The following is an 8,557-nucleotide window of genomic DNA, read 5'->3' on the forward strand; positions in this document are numbered from 1 at the left end:
GGTAATAATCATCGCCTCTTAATGAGTCTCAGTGCCTCTGATCCTTCTCTGCTTCAATTCATTCTTCATAAGATCTAATTTAACAGATTATTTTTAGTGATGCTACAGTTACTGAAACAATCAAAGTCTACTGTTTGCATTAAAACTTTGTGGGAAAGTAGAAAAGGGGGAAGAAAAGATTAAAGAAACTATCTAATTTCCAACAAGAGCTCTGTGCTTCTGATTCCAAGATATGCACTGCTTGGACTGGAAGCTTCTTAATAAAATTACTATAAGTCTCTAGCTATTGGAACCTTACAATATGCTGAGAGTGATAGTGTTGTGTTTTATTTTTTATTTACTCACAATAGCCCGTTTGCAATCTAACAGGTCTGTTGCATAATTAATCCCCATTTGCCAGGAAACTAAAGATGAAAAAGATCCAGTAACTGATTCAGGGCACATATCTAAAAATTGATATTTCTTCAATTTTTACAGGCTGTCTGAATCCCATTCATTTTTTTTCTGTGTTGTAGCAACATGCCTACTTTTTTGTGAATAAAAACCCCACACATGTGCACATTGCTCTTTTCATTTCTGTGATCAAACATTAAACAAAAACAAGTTAAAGAGGAAGAGCTGGTTTTAGTGTGTGGTTTCAGTATGTGCAGTCCATAGTCCTTGACTCAGTACAGTACACCCAGTCTTGGTGACTGAGTTGATGGATGGGCATCATTACCATATAGTAGGCATGAAGAGTAAAAGGATATAGAAAGGAACAGTAGGCTACCCCAAGGGCATGCCCTCTAACCAACTGCCACCATCCGGGGCCCCATCTCCTGTTTTGTACCACCTCTCACTGTTGTTAATCCACCAAGAGACTAATTTATTTATTTATTCAGATTTCTAGCCATATAATCACCTCTGACCCACTCTTGCAGAGTCATCCATATAGATTGCCTAGGCGTTTCTGATCCCAACAAGTTGGTAATATTAACCCTTGAAAACATTATATACATTCAAATATAATACTATTTTAAACAATACATAAAACAGTCTTATTTTACATTAAAATGTAAGTAGTGATGTTTGACAGCATAAGCAGAAGTTTATTTAGCAAAACAAACCAAGTACACCCGAGAAAGCTTTGGAGGGGACTGACCTGAAGAGAGAAATAGCAGCTCATTAAATTCCATACTACAGATTTTTAAGAAAATGTAAAAAAACTTCATTTGCATTACAATAAAATGGATTTTATTCTGACATTTTCATATGCATATGCCATTATATGCTATTTTTATTCATAATTCTTTCCCACTGAATTCTCCATCCACCTAATGCTTTCTTCCTTTCCTTCCTATGTTCAAATAGTTCTTCCTCCTGCTTTCATGTCATACGAGTAGTAAGTACTCTTCTTATTCTCTTCCCTCCTCCTAGTTCTCCGAATATCTTCTTCCCTCTCATTGCCTTTTTCTTCCTTCAATACCACACACACACACACACACACACACGCACACACACACACACACATAAACCACACACATGCACCTGCACACTTAAAATTGTATTCTGCTTCTGCATACAAAAGAAGATGTTTTTGTCTTTCTGGATAAGGCTTATTTTGGCTAAAATGATAATTTTCTATTCCACCCATTTTCTGCAGATAATTATGATATTTTCTTCATTCTTAAAGATAATAAAAAGAATATACATATATCCATTTTCTTTATTAATTCATCTATTAATAGGCATCCAGGTTTTCATTTCTTACCTATTTTGAATAATATAGCAGTGAACATGCATGTGCATATATCCATGAATAGTATTTCTATAAAATTATATATGTCATTATATTTTATTTGAAAAACAATACCATAATTTTTAAGTACTTACCTCTGGAGAACATTCAAGAAGTGTGGTTTTGTTTCCTGGAAGCTTTGCCACCTATAAAGTTGTATTTAGTGGCCATTATTTCTAAATCCTAAAACCTGAATAGTGCTAAAGATAAAGGATTAATTTTCTCTTTCTACATCTTTTATGTGACTATTTTAAAATCTGACTTGGGTAGCTAGAAATATGGAAGTAAACTAAATGTTTCTTTCTGCCTACTCAAGTGGTTTTAGGCAAATTGCCAAAGATCTTCAAGTTTTCATTTCTTTATATATAAAAGAGAAATGATAGCACTACTCACAGGGCTCCAGGAAGGGGAAAAAGGCATTTGGATGCCTATTCTGCACATAATTAGTGTGCATTCATAATACTGGGTATTTGGATCAATGTAAGAAAGCAAAGAAAAAGTTAGTGTTGACTTAATAGTTTTTAAATGAATTTACTCCAATAAATATTAATAATAAGAGATAGGGAACTTGAAAACTGGATTAGCAGATTACTCATTGGATATGAATTCAGTTCCCATAAACCACATGAAGGATTCTGTCTGTAACTACCATTCCACAGGATCTGTCTTAGTCACTGGTCTGTTCCCAGAAAGAGATAGCATGACCAAGACAACTCTTATTAATGAAAGCATTTAATTTAGGGCTCACTTACTGTTTCATAGGCTTAGTACATTACCATGATGGCAAGGAATATGATGGCATCATGCATGGTAGGCATGGTGCTGGAGCAGTGATTGAGAAATACAATACAATTTTTGAAATCTCAAATCCCACCATCAATGACACAATTCATACTTATCAATCCTTCTAATCTGTTCAATTAGTGCCACTACCTGGTAACTAGCTGTTCATATATATGAGCCTATGGAGTCCATTCTTATTCAGACTACCAGAGCATTCAACATACTCTTTGGCCTCAATAAACATTACCCACAGTGGTGTGCATATGCGCATGCAGATACACAAACACATAATTAATTAATTAGTTAATTAATTAATTAAAGGAATATGAAATACACAGTTTGTATGATTGAATGTCAAACTTTCAATGAAGAAGTTAGAAAGAAGAGAACTTACAGGTATCTAATATAGGCATGTGGCCAATGATGGTGCTATAATAGGCCCTAGACAATGTTTATATTGTCCAAAGAAGAAATTAATGTATTCAGTGTGAATTATTTTGAGTTTGGGATGCTAGAGAAAGAAACAGAGTAGCATATGGATATTTGAATTGAAAACTCACTCAAGAAAATGTGTAATATTGTTGTCAATGAGAGTGAATTATTGTGAGGAAGACCGCATAGAGTGGGGAAATGTGTTCAACAATGATTAAAAGTTAAATACCTGTCTGGATGTGTAGCACAGTTGGTATAGTTCTTGCTTGTCATACAGAAAGCCCTGTGTTCAATCTTCAGCAGCCCTATAAGAGTTATTGTGGTTTCTCATACTCCTAATTCTAGACCCGAGTCCAGAAGTTCACAGCTTCTCCATTATTATCAACTACACAATGAATTCACTTCTAGAAATAGTATACCCTTATAGGGTTTGTAAGGCATCTAGCACAAGGAGCCCCCCCACCCCCGACTCCCCAACCATACTGGCTTCTGCAATCCATCTAGGTTGCTTGCCAGACGTAGTTGATATGATTCTATTCCTGAAGGCACAACATACTTTGGATACAAGGAAATCAAGTTGAAAACAAGTTAGAGGACCCCTCTCTCTTGGCTGGCTTTTCTACTCCTAGATGATGATGTGATTTTCTTTAAAAGAAAAGGAGAGAATAAATACAAGCCAGCTGAGGAGGAAGTGAGAAAAAGCAATGGTGGCTGGGGAAGAGCAAGCAATTCATGCAGGATGGGGTCAATGAGACCTGGAAGTTTTGACTCCATGTTTGCTTAAACCCCACCGCTGATCATTCAGAATGAGAATAAATACTGAACATTTCAGGCAGGGCAGATGAAACTTGTGGCTATTTAAAATATATGTCTTACATATATTAATATTGCCATCTATGGGTGAGCTTGTGTTCTGCTTACTCTCCTCCCCACTCTCTCTTATCCTCCTCCCACTCCTGCTAGCCCCCCTTTCTCCACCTTATATCTCTTTTTTATATTCATGATTTTTTATTTTGTTTTATGTCCCACTGATTTTAACTAAGGCCATCTGTGTGGCCATGTGTTTGAAACTATGCAGCAGAGCCTGGTGGGCTTACCAGTAAGTACACAACTAGGTACTCTGCCTCTTCCTCTGTCATAATCTATTAATTGCCAATAGTTCAGCAGTAAGTGGTAAGACCACATGATATGCTTGTCTTCACCCATTGCTGAATTTTGGCTGGGTCAAATGCCAGTAAATTCATCTACTGTGGGTTCACAAGTGCTGTGACCATGCTGTTCTTAGAAGAGAATATTAAATAGCCTCTAGGGCTTTTGTTATGCTTTCTGACCCCCTATTTCATAACGATCTCTGAGAATTAGAAGGGGTCAAATTAAATGTCATATAAATGGCCGATCCCTAAAATTACTACTTACTATCAACTTCTTGTACAGCCATGGGTCTCTACATTCATCTGCAAACAAAACCATCTCTGATCATACCTAGACGCAACCTTTGTCTGTGGATATAAACATAGATATTTAGAATGCAGTTTGATACTATGTCAGTTAAGACACACAGTAGTAGTAGGTAGGTTCCCTCTAGTCCTAAGACCTCCTCAGTAATGGGCTTTTAACTGGGTTTACAGAACCAGGCATAGATTACCTGGTATAAAACACACCTCATATCCAACCAGAGAGTTGATTAATCCCATATGAGTTCTGCCACCATTGCACCAGTGAGCATGTATTTCCTGGAAGACTGGTATTGTAATTCAAAGTTCACAGTATCATAAGTGCCTTTACTCTTTCCAGCCACCTACATAACACTATTCAGCAGTATGAAAGCCAGCCAACAGAGAGGGCTCTTCTAGCTTGGTTTCCACTTGATTTCTTTGTATCTTACATCCAAAGTATGTGGTATCTTTGGGAATAGGATCATATCAACTATGTCTGACAAGCAACCAGGAGAACCTACATTGTTTGGGGGACTTCTTGGGACTCTGTGATTTCCAAACCCTATAAAGCTATAACACTCTGGAACTGGAGTATTGTTTGGTGACTCACTACTTTATGACCAGTACTGTCTAGCAAAGTGGGGGTATTTTTCTTTTCATTTGTATTTTTTAATTGGGGTAGAAGATACTAGGTTTCTGTGTGGTATTTTTTCATGCACCCTTCATTTTGCCTAATCAATCTAATCTGCCCACACATTTCATCTCTCCTGTTACCTCACACCTGTACACGTACATCGTTCCCTGGCTAGTTTTCTCCTTCTCTACCTTCATTCTACCTGTGAGCTGCACCCTCTTCCACTAAGGCAACTCACACCATTGTCCCCTTACTCCTATCCCAGATACTCCTATCCCGGAACTCCAAGTTAGATTCACAACATTAAATTGATATGCATGAGAAATAAATGGAACATTTGTCATTCTGGGCCTGGGCACCTCACTCAGGGTAACTTATGTTTCCCAGTTTCATCTATTTACCTAAAAAAAAAAATCTATAATTTTGGTTTTGTTCGAGCTGAATAAAATTTCATTGTATATAATAATATACCACATTTTCATTATGTATTCAGCAGCTTATAAGATCCATGTGGATTTCATCTCCTAGCTATTGTTAATAGAGTTGTAATAAACATAGATGTGCAAGTGTCTCTATAGGAGGGTACAAATTCCTTTGGGCATACATCCAGGAGTGATATGGCTGGGTCATATGATAGTTCTATTTCTCTTTCTTTGAGGAAGTGCTAGATTATTTTCAAAGTGGCTTCACCGGTTTCCAGGACAACCGACAGTATGCTTCCTTTTTCCCATGTCCATAGCAACAGGTAAGGAACACATTTTATAGTCATAATCAAAGGAGCAAAAGTTTATTTATATCCACGTATAAAGCTGACATACAGAGCTAGTAGAAAGGAAACACGCTTCAGTCATAACTCATGGTCAACTCTGACAAGGTACAAGGACTTCTTGATTTTTCACACAGTGGCTGCATGTTCACCAGCTGTATAAATACAACTTCCAAAGCCCTGACAATGGCCACAAATGGGTTCTATTTTTCATTTTATAAAACAAGAACTTGGTAACTGCTAAATAGAAAATGTTGACAGTTAGACAAAAAAGACTTGGACTGGCAGCTCAGGAAAACACTACTGGTATTCCAAAGGCTCTGAACTGGAGGCACCTCAAGACGTGAGGTAACTCCATAGGGATAAGGGATTCTGTTAGGAGGCTGGCTCCTAAAATGTCAGCTTTCATTTCTTTGTCTCATCTTTTACTAGAGGTCAATCCTGATACCATAACACTTTTCTTTTTCTACTTGGCCCATGGTCTCTTCAGTGATAGTTCTGAACACACCTTTCTCTTAAATCTTAAACATGGTACAATACCCAGCTGTTATTTTCCTGACACTGACTTCTGTGTATGTCTCTTACTCAGTCTTCTAATTCCCCAAAACAACAGAATGGGATGGGTGTGGGGGGGTGTTATGTGTCTGTCTGTCAGTCTACCTATTCCTGTAGGTGTATATGCACAGAAACATACAAATTAACATTTTCATATAAATGACCATTTAAAATATTCAGGGTCGTCAGTCCTTGCTGCATTCCCTTCGCAGTCGTCTGGAATCCTGTTACTTGGCGGCCTCTGCGTGCATGCGCAGACATGGCTTCAACCAACTATACCCAATAAGATACTCAAAGCTACGGGGCCTATCTTACCCAGCCTGGGCAGGGCTACTCCCAACAAAGTAGTCAGACCAATGGCCAGCAGAGTTACAGTGGTTATGGCCAATCAGCTGACACTTCAGGGATATGGCCAGAACAGCTATGGCCTTCTTATGGACAGACCCAAACCACAGGCTATGGAACTCAGCTCCCCAGGGATATGGTTCCACTGGAGGCTATGGAAGCAGCCAAAGTTCCCAATCTTCTTATGGGCAGCAGTCCTCCTACCTTGACTATGGCCAACAGCCAACTCCTAGTAGCACCTCAGGAAGTTATGGTGGCAGCTCTCAGAACAGCAGCTATGGGCAGCCCCAGAGTGGAGGTTATGGTTAACAGTCTGGCTATGGTTGGACAGCAGCAAAGCTACGGACAGCAACCAAGCTCCTGTAACCCACCTCAGGATTATGGACAACAGAACCACTACAACAGCAGCAGTGGAGGAAGTGGAGGGGGTGGTGGAGGCAACTATGGCCAAGATCAGACCTCTATGAGTGGCGGCGGTGGTGGTTATGGCAATCACGACCAAAGTGGTGGCAGCGGTAGTGGCTACGGGGGAGGCCAGCAGGATCGTGGGGGCTATGGCAGAGGTGGTGGAGGTGGTTACACCCGAAGCAGTGGTGAATATGACCCCAGAGGCTGTGGAGGTAGCCAAGGAGGCAAAGGCGGCATGGGAGGAAGTGACCATGGTGGCTTCAATAAAGTTGGTCCTCGGGATCAAGGATCTCGTCATGATTCTGAGCAGGATAATTCAGACGAAAATACCATCTTTGTGCAAGGCCTAGGTGAGAATCTTACAGTTAAATCTGTGGCTGACTACTTCAAGCATATTGGAATTAAGACAAATAAGAAAACTCGACAGTCTATGATTAATTTGTATACAGACAGGGAAACTGGCAAGTTGAAGGGTGAGGCAACAGTTTCATTTGATGACCCACCTTCTGCTAAAGCAGCTACAGACTGGTTTGATGGTAAAAAATTCTCTGTAAATCCTATTAAAATTTCATTTGCTACCCTCATAGTTGACTTCAATCAGGGTGGTGGAAATGGTCGTGGAGGTTGAGGGCGAGGAGAAACATGGGCCGTGGAGGCTATGGTGGTGGCCTTCCCCAGTGAAGGTGGTGGGGGTGGAGGACAGCAACGAGCTGGGGACTGGAAGTGTCCTAATCCTACATGTAAGAACATGAAGTTTTTCTCTTGGAGAAATGAATGCAACCAGTGCAAGACACCTAAGCCAGATGGCGGAGGAGGGGGACCAGGAGGCTCTCCTATGGGGGAAACTATAGAGACGATCTACGTGGCAGAGGAAGATATGACCAGGGCAGCTACCAGGGCCGAGGCGGGACTGTGGGGGCTTCAGAGGGGGCCGGGGTGATGGGAACAGAGGAGGTTCTGGAACTCTTACTGTACCCAGTTTTACCCTTGTTATTTTGTAAACTTACAATTCAGGATCGCTCATGGATATTTGGTGTGTTTGTGTTTGTGTGTGTGTGTGTGTGTGTGTGTGTGTGTGTGTGTGTGTGTGTGTGTGTGAGAGAGAGAGAGAGAGAGAGAGAGAGAGAGAGAGAGAGAGAGAGAGAGAGAGAGAGCCCTAATTATAACCATATCTCTGGTTCACATTAAAAACCATCATTTTAGTTTTAAAAAAGTATTCAGGGTAGAGCAATATTTCAATCAATAAAACACTTGTCACAAAAGCCTAAGGACCAGAGTTCAGATTTCCAGCATCCACAAAGTAGCCAGGCATTGGGGAAGCAGAACAAGGGTCCCTGAGTCTTACTGACCAGTCAGGCTAGACTAATTGGTAAGCTACAGGTTTACTTAGAGACTCTTTCTCAAAAGTAAGCTATTGAAGA

At 40.0% G+C, this 8,557-nt stretch overlaps 1 pseudogene; it reads left to right on the forward strand.

Annotated features, from left to right (window-relative positions):
- Positions 6,563-8,209, forward strand: Gm8309 (predicted gene 8309; annotated as a pseudogene).

Source organism: Mus musculus, chromosome 7 (assembly GCF_000001635.26).
Source record: "Mus musculus strain C57BL/6J chromosome 7, GRCm38.p6 C57BL/6J".
NCBI lineage: Eukaryota > Metazoa > Chordata > Mammalia > Rodentia > Muridae > Mus > Mus musculus.